The sequence below is a fragment of the Equus caballus genome, chromosome 2, assembly GCF_041296265.1.
Source record: "Equus caballus isolate H_3958 breed thoroughbred chromosome 2, TB-T2T, whole genome shotgun sequence".
Lineage (NCBI taxonomy): Eukaryota > Metazoa > Chordata > Mammalia > Perissodactyla > Equidae > Equus > Equus caballus.
This window is the reverse complement of record NC_091685.1, coordinates 91,357,760-91,374,674: the sequence shown is the minus strand read 5'-3', so window position 1 is coordinate 91,374,674 and position 16,915 is coordinate 91,357,760. Positions and strand designations below refer to the sequence as shown.

Below are 16,915 nucleotides of genomic sequence, written 5' to 3'. Positions count from 1 at the left end.
CCTTCACCTTGGAACGCTTGGCACAGTCCTTAGAACGCTTTTTCTAAGCATTGGGTTTGAGACCGAGTCCTACATTCTGTGCATGTTTTTTCAAAGGCATCAGTAAACTCCATGATTATCAGTTACTCTCAGCTGATGATGAGAAAAGATTATCAAAAGTACAGTTATTTAAATCCCTTTGATGCAGACTTTGAAACAGTCCATGAACCAAATCTCATCATGATAGGTTTCAGAGGAAGTGTAAGAATTGTGTATGATTAAAGTGACTTAGTTTCCAACAGTCACTGTAAATTCCAGAAATGAAACTAGTAAATTCTGTCACATAGGGTGAAAAAAATAGACTGAGAATATACCCCTTCTACAACTTGGCCCCCTATCCACCTTTCCACATTCTAGACTTATCGCCTGCTACCCTCACCTACCCTGTCTTGCCTTCCACCTTCTCAAATTCATTCCTACCTTTGAATGAATCCAACCCATTTCCATTTAAGACCCACCAAAAGTCCTATGTGCTAGGTACTTATGGCTCAAATCCCATATCTTCCGTAAGCCTTCTCAGACCTAATCACTTAGAATTAGTCTCTCCTCCTCTGTACTTTCGGAATACATTGTCTTTACCAGAATTGGAGCCTTTATCACAGTTCAGGTGGGCTTACTTGTGTATCTTTCTCGTAATTTGTGAGCTCTGACTCAAAAATTTACTATGTGTCATTTTTCTTTCCTTCCCAACACGTGACACACTACATGCCCAAATAAATGTTGAAAATGGAATGGGATGGAAAGGAATAGAAGCAGCTCCAGAGAGAGACAGTTTCACAGGCGCAGGTTAAGCTGCTAATACAGCTTTTCCAAAGGCCCAGTGATTCTGCAACGTAGCACAATGTCTCCAGATCACAGGACCCCAAAGACAGGGGAGAAATGTCCTTAGAACAATGACATAGAGAAGCATAAAAGGACAGGGGATCCCGCTAAGGGGACACTTCAGCAAGAACCAGGGTGCACTCACTCTCCCAGAATTGCCTCAAATCTCCTATTCTTGCCAGAAAAAATCTACTAAGTCTGCCACTGAATCTTTCCTAGCCCAATGCAAAGTGGTAAACTGTGACGCTCCCCCCACCACATACTATAATAAAAGAATAAGTCGTGTTTAAAGCTCGTCCATACACATTACCACATTCCATTCTCAGGAACCTTGTGAGGTGGGCAGGGTAGTTGTTTCTCATCTGATAGATGAAGAAAGAGAATCTCAGAGGTTAAATAATTTTCCAAAGGTCACATAGGTAGTTTATGGCAGAGCTGGAACAGTAACTCAGGTCCTTTTTGATTTATTTTTGGAGGTGCCAGCTACACGCCCACTTTGGTAGGAATAAGATTTCCAAGCCTTGACTGCCCTTTACTATTTCTACTCCAAGCATTTTGGGTTGGGGTGGGGAGAGCAGCAAGGAGTTCCAGATGTGGAAGCAGGGAAGGCTCAGGCAAGGCAAGGGGGGTGGGGGGAGGAGGTGGGGAGGGAGCGAGCCCCTGGGGCGGCTGGATTTATTGTGTCAGGGGAGTTCAGATTTCTGTAGACGCTCTTCCTCTAGAAGCAGATTGTTCTTTTCAGACAAATCCTTCAAAGATAATTAGTAATTGTAATTATCCAAGTCAAGAAAAGTACAGGGCTGCATGCTGGAGTGCAGGAAGGGGAGAGTTCCTAGAAACCATTCAGGAGTCATTGCTCCAGTGAGGGTGGAGAAGGGACTGCCCATTTCTCAGAAAGAAAGAAAAAGTTGAGGTCCTTTGAGCTCTCAAAATATGCCTCTTGGAACATTTGATCTTGAGACAAAGTACAAACATCTCCTTGAATGAGGTCCAGGACGTTCGGCCACAGGCAGTAGCCACTTTTCATGGACAAGATTTGCTGACAAGTATGCCTAATTCAATGTTGTCACATTTTATGGGAATTAACCAAATACTAAGGTCATATGCTAATGATAGGCTGGAAAAGAAAGATGTTCCAAAATGCAAGGCAAGTTTGTTCATAAAAACTTTTTGACTCTGGCATTTAGTATGGGGTGGGGCGGGTGGGCATGTACATAAAGCAAACATGTAACAGATGTAAATGATACATCTGATAACAAGAAACAAAATACATGTTATTTCTGCAAGAGATTTTTACAATGCTGAATTAGTCCTCAAAGGGAATAGGTGAAGAAAAAGCAAAGGACTGAAGGCAAACCAGAAGAACCCAAGAAAGCCTAAGGTGGAGGGAAAAGAGAAATCAAGCCAAAATGATGGAAAGAGATGAGTGAAAACTGAGAGAGACAGAAAAAAAGCAAGGCTCTGCAAATACCAATATGTGCTCATCCTAAAAAGATGTTTACCTTTTAACCTAGGTTGTAAGAGTACCGTTTCATAAATTTATCTTAATTTTAATTTTTAATTTTTAAATTTTATTTTAAATATTATTCCACTTTGCTTCAGTAGGTTTAAAATATATGAAGAGTTGGGCTTTCCAAGTAGGAAATATTATAATACATAATTTACTAAGATGATGGGACAGTGAACAATTTTTAAGTTTAGGAAATTCTAATATTGTTTGGAATATGCTTGTGTGCATATATATGTGTATGTGTGTGTATATATAATATATATAATATATATACACACACATATATATTTTTATATATTGTATATAGTAAAAAGTATAAAAGTATGTGTATGTATATACATACATGCATACATATTTACAGTTTTCTTTAAGAATACTGGCAAAGACCTAGAGACATTCAGCAGGTTGTGAACCTTGGGGTCACTAGGCTAAATAGAATAATAATTTAGCTAAAGAGCCAAACTGTTGAGAAGAATAAATGACTAGGTTGCTATGAGAATTTTCTCCTGGCTGATCCAAAAAGACAGATATAGGGAACTACAGAAAGTGAGACCTTGTCCTCACTCACACCACACCAACCACCTTCAGATGTGAGCCCCTAGGAGGTGGAGGACGAGAGAGCTGAGCCTTCCATTTGGAAGAGGAGTCTTTGGAAAACTGTGGGCCACAGCAAATTAAAAGAGCCAAACACAAAACCACTACCTCCTTTCTGATAAAGAAGAAGAAAGTAAAGACTTTGTTACACAGGGTTGCTGCATAGAGGGTGCATGCATGTGTGTGTTTTAACGCAAAGTTAAATCAAGTTCTAAATTACTGTCAGACAAGAGGAGCCTAGAAGCAAATTTTTGACTCTGAAAAAAAATCCAAATGAATTGTATTTTATCCAAAGTAATAAATCCATTACTATTTATTTATTATTACTTCTTCCCTACTTAAAAGAGAGAGAGGGAATTTGATATAGCTTTTCATTAAAAGCAGGCATAAATACTGTTGAAACAGAAATTAAAACCAGAAAAGGAGAAAGAGACAAATATCCTGACCACAAAGGATAATAGACTTACCATGACTGAGCTCCACGCTTGGCCCCAAGCTTCTTGGCAGTCAAGACCAAAAGGAAAACACAGTGAGTTATATAACGCCAATGAAAGAAAGCATACAAATACTTCAAGGGAGAAAACCTTTGTCTCTGGAAGTAAATTTACCAAAAAGCATTCACCACTAGATTAAATAATGATTGATAACAGTTGAAGTCTCATGGCAGGAGCTGCTTGCATTTGTATTTCTTAGAGTGCTAGACTGTATCTTAGCATAAATTTATTTTTCAGCTCTTCCTTATGACAGGTTAATAAGTATGCTAATGATGCTACAAATGTACTTTTGTGAAAAAATGTATAAGAATGTGAACAGTATGTTAAAGTCTTACTTTCTCTCAGTTATTCAAAAGCAAATTTTACCACTTTAACCAAAGCTAGATGCCAGTCCATGGTGGTATCCAGTAGAATTGGTTTTCATCTTCAAAGGATATCAGGAACTGTCTCTATCTTCATAAATAAGCATTCTCCAAGGAATAATAGTGCTAATGGGATTTTAAGATACCCTGGATATTGTACCATAGCGCAAAGCTTTTGGGAGTGCAGCGGATTTGTTTCCATTTTAATGTCAGAAGTAGAGGAGTGCGTTTATTCTTCTTTGGAATGATGGAGAGAAGTGTCTTTGCAAACGCATAACACTGGCACATGGAAAAAGCTTATAGGAATGATTAAGAAATGAACGATAAAGGCTTATACCAAGAGACACAACAAGGGAATGTAGCTATCAAGGGAAAGAGTGCCAACAGACACTTATGAAGGACATGAAAAAGAGGTCCAGGTGGATTTACAAGGAAAACGTGAATTTTAGAAAATTACTGAAAAATCTTGCTTTAAAAGCAGAACTGAGGAACAAATAGGAAAAATAAATTACAGAGACTACGGAAATTTTGGCTATCCAAGGGGTTAATCAGAGTTTAAGAAAAGGTGCATAATTCTAGAACATATAATATATCAAGTTTATGTTCTGTAAGAACAGGAATAATTCCAACCACATGAGGATTTAAAGTCTTAGGACTATTGCCACCATAGCCAAACAAAATGGAAAGAAAAGGGATACTATAGCTGATTTGGTACAAAAATAAGGAAAGAAAAAGAGAGAGACAAGACAAAAAGCAGCAACATAGATAAAAAGAGCATGGATTTGGAGTTGGACTCACTTGGATATAAACGCCTTTTTACCATTCACTGGCTCTGTGATATGGGATAAGTTACAAAATTTCTCCAAGCCTCAGTTCCTCATTCGCAAAATAAGGATAACAGAACTATGAGGTGACTGAAATGGAATTATACGAAAAACACTCAGCACAGTGCCTTCCACAAATATTACTGATGTATTTATAGAGACCGGAGGTGGGGAGAGGGCGGGGGAGAGAGAGACAGAGAGAGAAAGGGATAAAAGGAAGGAAGGGTGAAAGGGAGGGAAGGAGGGAGAGAGAGGAAGGAAGGAGAGAAGGGAGGGAGGGAGGGAGGAAGAAGGAAAGAAAGGAAAGGAAAGGAAGAAAGGAAGAAAAGAAAGAAAGAAAAGAAGGAAGGAAGAAAAAGAAAGAAATCCCCACTTAGGGAGCTTGCAAAGAAATACAGCCAGCCAAATAAAATAGAGGAGAAAACCATGCTGTCATATACTGCTGGATGTCTTAGAGTAGAAATGCCCCTTAGAGATTATTGAATTCAACTCCAATTTCATAGATAGTTAAACTGAGACCCAAAGCGGTACTAACTCAAGGTCACACTGTAAGTTTGCAATAAATCGCTTCTCTGGAAAAAAAAATCTATTATGGTTATTTTAGGAGAGAAAATAAATATCAGGCAAAGTTGGGTGATTTATTTACAGCCATAAGTAGGGGATGAGCACTAGCCCTGGCTGGCCTAAATTTCCAAAATTTATTACCTGAATTTTTTACTTGCTTCTGGTCTGGTCACTTAAGACTTTCTCCTAAATTTAATGAATACTGTTTCATATTCTAGTTAAACATAAACATAAAGAATCTATTAAACATTTTATTCATTATAAGACTGCCAAGACCGAGCACGTAGCTCTTTGGAGTAAATAATTATTACCTCTTTGTTACTTTAACCACATCCTTGAAGACAATTTAGCCCAGACATGTCAATTAATACCAGAATCGTTCATTCTTGGCAGCCAGTGTTTCTTGTTACCTTTTCCTTTAGCCAAATCCCAGCAGCTATAATCACAGAGATCCTTTTCAATGTCCTATAACCTGATTGTTATTTCAAATTGTAGCCAGAAAGAGTATTTCTCAATGGAAAAAAAAAATTTTCCAAGGAAAGAAACGATGTGTTCCAGCCAATGAGGCATATTGTTGAATACTTGCAGAGAGTGTAAGAATATGTCTCCGTTCTTTCTTTTATTGTTTCAAAGCCCAAATCACTAAAAAATACTTGCAATGAGATTTTGATTTATGTTCATTTTTTACATCAGCATATGCCAAAAGATCTATTCAGGTTGACTTCATCTTAGGAAAATGGCAGAGCTATTTGGTTCTACTTTCTAACCAGATTTCTTGAACTTTCACTTGGTGACCACTATCAATCTGATTTCAATCCACAAACACCAGCTATAAGATGTTTTTAGGCCCCTTTAAATCTTTACAGAGAAGTGTCAGACAGATTCTCCTATCTTCCCAAAGAAGTTTAGCATTTAAAAGAGGAGATAAATAGTTTAAATGACAATGACCAACACAAGAAAAGCCATCATTCTGCCAACTACTAAAGAAGTAATTTAGTCAATAAATACTGAGTTAAGAGGAAGCATGTATGGGGCCGGCCCCGGGCCCCGTGGCCGCGTGGTTAAGTTCTCCAGCTCCGCTTCGGGGGCCCAGGGTTTCTCTGGTTGGGATCCTGGGCGTGGACATGGCACCACTCATCAGGGCATGCTGAGGCGGCATCCCACATGCCACAACTAGAAGGACCTACAACTAAGATATACAACTATGTACCGGGGGCATTTGGGGACATAAAGCAGAAAAAAAAAAAAAAAAAGATTGGCAACAGTTGTTAGCTCAGGTGCCAATGTTTCAAAAAAAAAAAGAATCAATCATGAAGCACTTAAAATTCACACATGACTAGTTCATATCCCAGAATCTCTGGAAGAGGGTCATGAACACGTACGTTTGAAAACCTCCACAGTTCTTTGTACTGTGACATGAGGGTTGAAAATCACTAACCAATGATGAGACTGATCAGTAGAGCTACAGCTTGAAGTCTGGAAAAAGGAAATGGAACCTTCAGAGTTGGAGTCACCTTGTAGAATAGAGCTCACTTTCTTGGATGAAACAACCCCAGCAAATATAGAGAGGTGTTAGGATAGCAAAGACCAGAAATGGATTTCAAGGCAAAATCAGGGGTCTTGGACAAGAAAGTAATGAGAAAAAGAAGAGGCATTATGGTTTGGACCAGCAGTTCTGTGGATGTGATCCCCAGCAGCTTCAGTATCACCTGGAAACTTAAAAATGCAAAATTCCTCAACCACATCTGACTTATTGAATCCAAAACTCTGGTGGTGGGGCCCAGCAATGTGTGTTTTAACAAATCCCCAGGGTGGCGATGATGCATACTAAAGTTAAAGAACCACTGGTCAAGAGTCTGAGAACGGACTGAAGGAGAGAACCTAAGTACGGTAGAGGATGTCTGGAGGCCTTAGAATGTTTCCAAGATCTCATGGAAATCTCATTAATTAACCATGCCCTATAGTTCTAAGGGAGATTCATCTAATACTAAAGAATTGATATTACACACACAGTATTCTCTGGCAGCAATGCAACAAAGTTAGAAATCAATAACAAAATGTCTGTAAAAAATACAATTAGAAACTAAAAACTATACTTCTAAATAATTCATTGAAGAAATAAAAATTATACTGGAAATTATAAAATACTTAGAACTGAAAGTCGACAAAAAATACTACATATAAAACTTGCACAGTGCCAATAAAGTGATGCTTAAAGGAGCAAGCTTAATCTTAAATAGGTACATTAGAAAAGATCAGGATTAAAAATTAATGAATTAAGATTCCAAACATACATGGAATACAATATACCTTTTTCTAAAATTTACCAAAATTAACCAGAAAAGAAAGACTGAACCTGAATAGACTTGCAATCATAATATCAAGGGTTCTCAACTGGGCACCCCAGACCGGAAATAACATCTCTTGGGAACTTGTTAGTAATGTGAATTCTCAGACCCCACTCACCCCTACTGAATCTGGGGGTGGGGCCTAGCAATCTGTGTTTTAATAAATCCTCCAGGTGATTCTGGTGCAACTAAAACCATAAAGCCCACACTACAAAGGAAGTTACTAAAATCGTTTCAGTTATTTTTATCTCTGATTAACACCTGAGATCTCCCTTATAACCATTATGAGGTTTGAATGGGTTTTCATAGGTGAAATTAGTGATAGTCATGATAATATGGATTGACTGAAATATTTCACTCCCACTTGGCACGAAGATAGTATAAAAGTCTGGTACACCCTGGAGACTATACACTTCAGAATGGTACCCTAGCCAAGATCTCTTATTGGACTTGTGTCCAGCCTTGAATTCAGGGGATTCTAGTTGTCTGAATGGTGTCTCAAAATATTGTCATTTGCCTCAATGACATTTTCCAACAAGCTGTGGTCAGGACACCTAAAAGGACAAAGATTTGGTATTTTTGTACTCTTTTTGTGCCTGCTTTCTAGCAAGTGTTGTGCATGTGTCAGAATTTGCTCTGAAACTTGCTTTCATTATAACCTGGTAGTGAGACAGTGGAGGAATGGCAAACTCCCACTTGCCTCTCTTGGTGGCTACGATTATCTACCAAAAAGAAGCTAAAAGTCGTACATGACCAGTTAGTCTGGGCTGGTTCACATTAAGTGGATTTAAGAGAGAATGGGAAAAGAGAACTTGGAGACAATGAGTAAAGACAATTCTCTCAAGAAACTTTGTAAAAGGACCATGACAGGCGATGGGAATGAGTAGGAGTGAACTCAAGAAGGATTTTTGCATTCTTTCTGAGTAGTTAATAAAATAATCCTGCTATCTTTTTTCCTTTTTTTTTCTAATATTCCCCCAATACCTTGAAAGTATCACAAAGAAAACAAATTGAAAGCTTGTGATACTCAAGAAACACATTAAGGTGTTTTAAATTCATTCACATTTTATTCTATTATAGTCTATATTTGAGCACATATGCAAACTATTTATTATTACAAAGAGTTTGGCAAATTAGGAAGTATGTTTAGACCAGTAAAATCAGTTGTATTTTTTATTAAGTTTTAAAAATCTTTTTTTAGGGGCCGGCCCCATGGCCGAGTGGTTAACTTCCTATGCTCCGCTTCAGTGGCCCAGGGTTTCACCGGTTTGGATCCTAGGTGCGGACATGGCACTGCTCATCAAGCCATGCTGAGGTGGCATCCCACATGCCACAACTAGAAGGACCCACAACTAAAAATATACAGCTATGTATCGGGGGGGCTTTGGGGAGAAAAAGGAAAAATAAAATCCTTAAAAAAAAAATCTTTTTTTAAAGGTGTACTTTTTGGTGAGGAAGATTGGGCCTGAGCTCACATCTGTTGCCAATCTTCCTCTTTCTTTTTTTTTCCTCCCCAAAGCCCCAGTACATAGTTGTATATCCTACTTATAAGTCCTTCTAGTTCTTCTATGTGGGATGCCTCCATAGCGTGGCTTGATGAGCAATGTGTAGGTCTGCCCCCAGGTTCCAAACCTGTGAACTCTGGGCCCCGAAGTGGAGCACGTGAAATTAACCACTATGCCACCAGGCCAGCCCTCAACATCAATTTTTAAACTTTTAACATTTTAGCCACTGAAAAACAGGACAGCCTTGGGCTTTCTGTTCAGCATCTGTTGTTCTGTTCCACTTCTGTGAAATGCCATTCCCCTTTAACTATCACAAACAAACCTTCAACAATATTTGTTCTTTGGAGCATTTTGTTTCCATAATTTCAGGTCACAGGAAGGTTGGATAGGAAAGAGGGACGTTTTGTTAATGAATTCTTCTCTTTTTCCAAAGGCTTAATTCTAATCCATTAGAATGCTTAATTTTCTTCTGCAATAAATATACCCCAAGGTTATTTTCCCTGGTGAAGTCGCTGGGCACAAATAAATCCTGAGTTTTCATGGCCTGACTTCAGAATTTTTCCTTTTACAATTCCCAGCCTGGCAGAATTCTCAAATTAAAGACTGACTCACACAGACTGCCAAATTGGGCATTCTGATGAGAAGAATTCGTCTCTTCAGCTGACACCAAGTATTGTAAGGACCTAACCAAGGAAAGGTGAGTCTTAAATATCTATGCTAGAGAAAAGTCTTAGTCAGCCAAAGTAAATTAAGGATATTTAGACCAGGCACATTCTAAACATTTCTAACCCACTATCCAGATGTTTCTATGAAAACAACTCCAAATTAGTTCCTTTTAGGAAGCATAATTTTGAAACACTGATGAAAACAACCTCAATTTTTTATCAGATCTAATGAATTGTTCTAGTTTATTAAACAAAGAATTTATTATTCTGCCTTTATCTTTTTCTCTTACAAAAGATCTCATTTTAATAATAAAAATAATAAATATTTGAATTCAAGTTGTCCTCTCTTTAAGGAAGTCAACAATTCTATTCATTTTTTTAATCTAGTCTTTGTTTAAACATAATCATTGGTAAGGTATAAGAATACTTAATACTAATTTACTTTTACCTAACTTCGGTTTCTTTTTTTTTCAAGATTGGCACCTGAGCTAACATCTCTTGCCAATCTTCTTCTTTTTTTCTTCTTCTTCTCTTTCTTCTCCCCAAAGCTCCCAGTACATATTTTAGGTCCCTCTGGTTGTGCTATGTGGGACGCCACCTCAGCATGGCCTGATGAGCGGTGCCATGTCCACACCCAGGATCCAATCCAGCAAAACCCTGGGCCGCAGAAGCAGAGCTCACGAACTTAACCACTCAGCCACAGGGCCAGCCCCTCACTTCGGTTTCTTAAAGGACCTTCACGTTCATTCTCTCAAAATCTATGAGATAGGGATGTGCAGAAGTTATTGCCATTTTGTAGATGTGGAAACTGAGGTTCAGAAATGTAAGGGACTTGCTTAAGTTCCCACAGCTAGTAAGTGCTAAAGGCAAGACCCACTTATAAGACTCCAAACTCCAAACCCAATGGTCCTTTCATGACATCACTTATGTTCCATTTGAGTATCTGAGCAGAAGACAGTGGATCCACCAGTACTGTCCCTGTTTCCAAGGGCTTACGTATCAATCTTTTTCAGTGGACTTTGTGATTGAATTCCAGGCTGGCCTTACTGAAGGCCTACCACAAAGACCACAGAATTTTAATTTTAAAAAAAAAAACTTTCAATGCTCAAATAAGCTCATGGTTCAAACATAATAAGTAGTCGAAAGATTTGGACGTGATTAAAAGAAATATTTCTAGGCAATACTGCATTTATACCATAATGTTAAACAATAAAAACACTGTAATATTAACTAATGAACAGAGAGAAAAAAAGTGTTATGTTTGTTAGAAAAGCAACTAAGCAAGAGTCTAATAAAGGAATAGCAATTGCTATCCAGAGCCCATAAAACCTTCTGTTCAAGGTGACAGACTAAACACATGTGTTTACTTTTCATTCTTTCCCAAACCCTATTTAAAAATATAAAGAGATATTTTTTAAACAATGAATCCCTAACAGCACTGGAAACGAGAAAAAGTATAATCAGTAGACCCAAAATTTTGAGGAAATAAAAAGCAGATGGGATCAGACTGATGGAAAATCCAAACCAGAGAAGACTGCAACATCCAATAGGTGTGGGAAAGACAGCTGTAAGCGAGACGTTCATCCCTAAGGACTCTGCCAGGAAGAAACTGTAAGCTGAATCCACAAATGTAGGGGGAAGAGTGAATGATGAGGAGATTATCAAAGTAATAAAGAAATATCTATGAAACAGCTGAGCCCGCTGTGTCCCCTCTTCTCCCTGTCTATGGAAATCTTCTGTCTGGGGTGTTTGCTTCCAGAGGCTCTAATTGGGCAGGGCTCCTAGCACAGGGCAAGAAACGGAAGCACAGCCAAGTCTGAGGTAACTCCAGACTTCCACAGTGGACACACACACACAGAGAAGGAAGTGACTTCCACACCCAAATATTCCTTGCACTGGCAATCCTGGGGTCTCTCAGCCAGCACATCTGCTCCCAGCTAACACAGTCTAAAAGAAAACATGTCTACTTACACAGAAATTTTTAAATTCGAGATGAGATGCTATGTTCCTAGAAAACTTAAATATTTATAGTTCCAGAAGAAGTTGCAAACCCAAACTGGATAATAATCATAGCATAAATTAAATATATAGGGGGAAATACATGGCCCCCAAAAGGTACTAGGCCCAGACTGTTTTACAGGAGAATTTGTCTCAATAAAACTAATAGTCTCAATTTTATTTAAATTGTCCCTAGACATATAAAACAAAAAAAGAAGACTCCTAACTAGCTAGCACAAACACATACGTACATAACAAACGCTACTAGCTGCCTTCTATGGGCCATATCCTTCTTGCCAATGATTATGTTTACACAGCATTGTTTTTAATGCTAAATGTAAATGTTATGAAACCAAACATCCATTCTCCCATTACTACAATCTCTGCTTCTCTCTTTGTGAGCCTCATCTACTACACTCAATTTTTTTTTAACAAATTTGGTTCCTCTAGGCAAATGCCATAGACCAATTTTACTCGTGAATGTGAATTTTAAAATTCTTACTAAAATATTAGCAAATCAAATCTAGCATAGAGTAAGAGAAGAAAGCATTACATTTTACACAATAGGGCTTATATAAGGACTGGTTTCTAATTAGAAAATCAATTCACTGTATTAATATATTAAAGAACCATTTGATAGACGGGTACACACACACACACACACAAACTTGAAAATTTTATATCCATTCCCAATTCTTTTGTAACTCTAAGAATAATTCTAAGTAAGCTAAGAATAGAAGGAAACTTCCTTAATTTGATAAAGAGAGTCTACCTGAAACATAGAGCAAGTAACCTTCTTAAGGGTAGACGGTAAGAAAGAATTAAGAAAAAAAAAATCACTATTATTCAAAATTATTCTGGAGTTCCTAAATAATGCAATAAGACAAGAAAGCAAAGGAAACATAAATATTAGAAAGAAAATAGACAAGGCTTTGAATAGTTATAGTTCAAGATAATCAATTGAAAATTATTAGAACTAATGAGAGAGTTTCCTGAGGGATCAAGATACAAGATAAGTATACCAAAATAATTATATTTACTATAAATCAACAATAACTTATTAAATGCAATAAAATATCATATTTATAACAATTAAAAATTTTATATATACATATATTTTTAAATAACCAAAGAAGAAAGGTATAAGAAAAATATTTCTGAAAACTCTTTTAAAAATCTGAATAAATATCAAAATACATTATTCTTTTTTGTATAGGAGGATTCATTTGGTAAAGGTATCAATTTCTGCCAATTGATGGCTACAAATTCAATGTGATTCTGACAAAAATCCAAATTATTTTCAATGGAACCTGAAAAGTTGATTCTAAATTTACTTAGTAATAGTAAATGTGACTGGAAAAAGAGCTTAAAACTGAAAAAAAAAAATGATAGGAGATTTACCCTAGCAAATATTAAAACAAACTATAAAGTCATGTTAATTAAAATAGAGAATTCATATTAAAAATATAGATACATAGAAGTATACATAGGTATAGATGCAGATGCAGATATAGATATAGACACACACACACACACATCTCCAGGGTACATTCAGGATCAACAATGGTGAAAGAACTACATGAAACAACTAAATAAATGAGTCTTACTGAGTTCTGCATCCTCAGTGCATCAGATCCGCCAGAGTAACCACTAGAAGGGAAAAGTCTATGAGACTGTACAGGTCACAAACACTTTAAACGCACCGTGGAGTACCCAGAACGACCAAATACCTGTAACCTGAAAGTAATATCATACCTAAACTTAATAGTAATAATCTGATAAAGCCTGAGCATTTTAATTATTTTTAATCATGAGTCACAGTCAGTTTTTTTTCTTCAGAAACATATAAATTATGACCCAGTATCAAATGTCAAAGAAAATACTTGCATTATGATCCTGTGGGCCAGGGTTTCTCATCTGACACTATTGAAATTTGGGGGCATCTAATCCTCAGTTGTGGAGGATTTCCCTGTGCATTGTGGGATGTTCAGTAGCATCCCTGTCTTCTACTCAGGCCAGAGTGACATATTTATCAATAAATTAGATCATCTCTCTCCCTTATTCAAAGCTCTCCAATGACTTCCCACCAACTTACAATACAATCTGAATTCTCTGTTGTTCTGTGCATGCCAGAAAAATGCACCACACAGATCTCCCACCTAGATGCCAGTCGAACTCTCCATACACGCACCTTCCCAGTTGCGTCAATCAAAAATGTCTCCAGACACAAATGTCCCCTTGGGGGCAAAACTGCCTCCAGTTGAGAACCACTACTATGAACAATTGAAATCAAGTCTCTGCCTCCTCTGCGTTTGAAGAACACTCAACATGGCCTCATCTCCATGTTGCTAACACAAATCTCTGCAGGGCCCTCTGTATTGCTTGCCATTCTTACATTACACCCTAGTCAATCACTGTCCCAGGGTCTAGGACTAGAGACAATCATTTCATCCCTTCTCTTTTTCTCAAACCTCCATTAATTCATCCTTGATCTTCACTTTCAACTAATGGCTTTACTTCCCATTTCACTGAGAAAATAGAAGCGATCTGAAAATAGCTTTCTCATCTTTCTACTGCAAATTTTACCAGTGTTCATGTTGCTGTACCTCTATAATCAACGTATCCTCTGTTACAATGAGCGGTCCCTCCCTGCTCCTAGCTATATTCATGCAATGATAATTAATATGCACATTAATTTTATAGCCTTTAGTAATTCATATTTGCCACCATCCAGAGTATATGTACTTAAGATACTATCTTATTCTAGTTGTAGCACAATTGTGATAATGCTTCATTTTTTATCTTATAGCCTGGTAACGATATTTATAGATATCAATGAAGTATGAGGAGTCCTGACATCAAACTGTCAACAAAGTGTTTGGAGGCCCAAGGTCTCTGAAGGATAGAAACTTTCATCTATCTGGTATCAAGCAACCACATTTATAACTTTGAACAAATGGAGGATGTTGGAGACAGTGAAGGTAAAACTCTCTGGGTTTTGTTTTTAAGAACATTGATAGTGAGGAAAAGAATGTGAAAGCATTTTGCCAGGTTTTTTTTAATTAAGCACCTACTATACTGTGTTTAGAATAGCTCTAAGATAAGTGGGAGTCTTTAGTTAAGGTATGTGACCTCCAAATTTAACATTTTCTCTTGGGGAAAAATAAGATCTCCTTACAATGACTCACCTTGTGATGCAGTTTCCAGAGACATTCTGGTGAGAAAATGAGATTTGCCTATACTTGCCCTATCTTTCTCATAGGAATACTATGAGGCTTAAAAATGTTGGCTATAAATGCAATTTGAAAAAGTTAAGTGAACTGAATGCAAACTATTCTCAACAACAAAAAAATCAGTTCCTACCCTGGAAATACTCCATCCCGAGGTGGGCAGCACAGTGGCTCTACATGCTCATCCAGTTAGCTTTTAAAATTTGTGGGAGCAAGGACTATATCTATCATATTCTTTTCAACTATAAAGCTCAAATAAGGAAAACTAAAAAAAAAAAGGAATATAATTAAACACGCATTTAAGTAATCCAGAAAATGGGGAAAATGGACACCTTCTAATTCCTGGAGTGGTGAGTGCTAGTGGCCTCCGCTGGCCCCGTCCGGAACTCGCTCACTGGGGAGGTGAGTCAGAGGTTGTGATGGGAGGAGGAGAGGTGTTTCTGAAAGGAATTGGGAGGGCATTCTGGTCAGAGCGAGTGGTGCATGTGAAGGCTGGATGACAGGAGAGGGTGAAAGCGGATAGCACTTGCTTGAGAGTTGTGAAATATATGTGTCTGACTAAACTCAGAGAGCACGTAGGCTCCAAAGTAGGGCCTTAACTGTAACAGATGATAAATACAGACCAGTAGGATTTCGTTATGCAGTGCTGACGGAGAGAGAAGACAATCAGGAGTGTCCGTTTTATATAGTTTATATAGTTTTATATAGTGAATATCCTTGCAGGATTCTGGGATGGGAATGTAGATGCAAGCTAACTACACAGAGGTTCTCTGAATTGTACAACTGGTTCTGAATAAGGATAGAAAGAAGATGGGTGGGGCTGTTCATATGAACTCTTAAGTTACTTCCTACCAAGTATTAAGAATAAAGAACAGAAACTTTCTGGGGAAACATTACCACAGCCCACAGATGAAAAAGAGAGCATCTCCAAGGAAAAAAGTGAGTAAGGGCTCAAAGAGCTTAAAATGTTGTCAAAAACAATGGCTAAAACTTAATATCCTCTCGAGGTATGATTTTCTTTTTGTCTCACATGGACAGAAATCACAAAACTATAGCATGAATAAACTTTACCTGTAGTGACAAAGATCAACATAAGATTACAAAAACGGTGAGTAATGACACTTCACCACATCCTTGAGACTCACCTACATCCGCATTTCCTAAGGTTGCTTAACCACAGAAGGCTTTACGACTTATAAACTGTGGATGAAACACTAACCTAGAAGATATTATGCACACTTGATTAAAAGTGGACAGCAAAACACAAGGGCTTCAGGAAAATATCAAAATTGAATTCACATATTGGAGAAGAAATAAACATTAATAAAATCACAAATCAATTCAATAGGAAAATGTTCTTATATTTTAGAGATAATCGAATATTTAGAAGTGAACGTTAGGATGTCTGTGACTTACTTTAAAATACTTCCACAGAAATATATGCATTTATGAAGCACATAAAGCAAACAATGAACATTTTTTTAAATGCTTCAAACCCAAAGGACGGTACCTGAAACAGCAAGTTGGAGTGGGGCCATAGAGCCTAGAGTGTAGAGGTGTGTGCTAAACACATCTGCAAAATTATGTTGCCATTTCAGCCACAGAGTGCAAGTGTTAGACATTGTTATGGGTTGGATTGTGACCCCTCTAAAGTTCGTATGTTGAAGTCCTAACCCGCAATGCTTCAGAATGCAACTGTATTTGGAGACAGGGCATTAAAGAGGTAATTAAGGCAAAATGAGATCATACGGTGGGCCCTAATCCAATGTGACTGGTGTCCTTATCAGAAAAGAAGATTAGGACATACATGTATTCACTCATCAGAGGAAAGAGCAAGTGAAGACACAGCAAGAAGGCTGCCATCAGTAAGGCAAGGAGAGAACCCTCAGAAGAAACCAAACCTGCTGACATCTTGATCTCAGGCTTGTGGCTTCAAGAATTGTGAGAAATAAGTTTCCGT

The 16,915-nt window shown here is 37.6% G+C and overlaps 1 protein-coding gene and 1 long non-coding RNA gene across 5 annotated transcripts in view; one reads left to right on the top strand and one right to left on the bottom strand.

Annotated features, from left to right (window-relative positions):
• The window catches only part of EDNRA (endothelin receptor type A), a 104,473-nt gene that overhangs the window by 22,809 nt on the left and 64,749 nt on the right, over positions 1-16,915 (top strand). For both annotated transcript variants that reach the window (XM_070245848.1, XM_070245843.1), the window contains exons 2-3: positions 9,641-9,759; positions 14,535-14,706. The gene's annotated coding sequence lies outside the window, so the exon portion shown is untranslated. The remainder of the gene's footprint in view (positions 1-9,640; positions 9,760-14,534; positions 14,707-16,915) is intronic.
• Positions 1-16,915, bottom strand: part of LOC138923295 (uncharacterized) — a 70,805-nt gene that overhangs the window by 41,733 nt on the left and 12,157 nt on the right. The window lies entirely within an intron of this gene.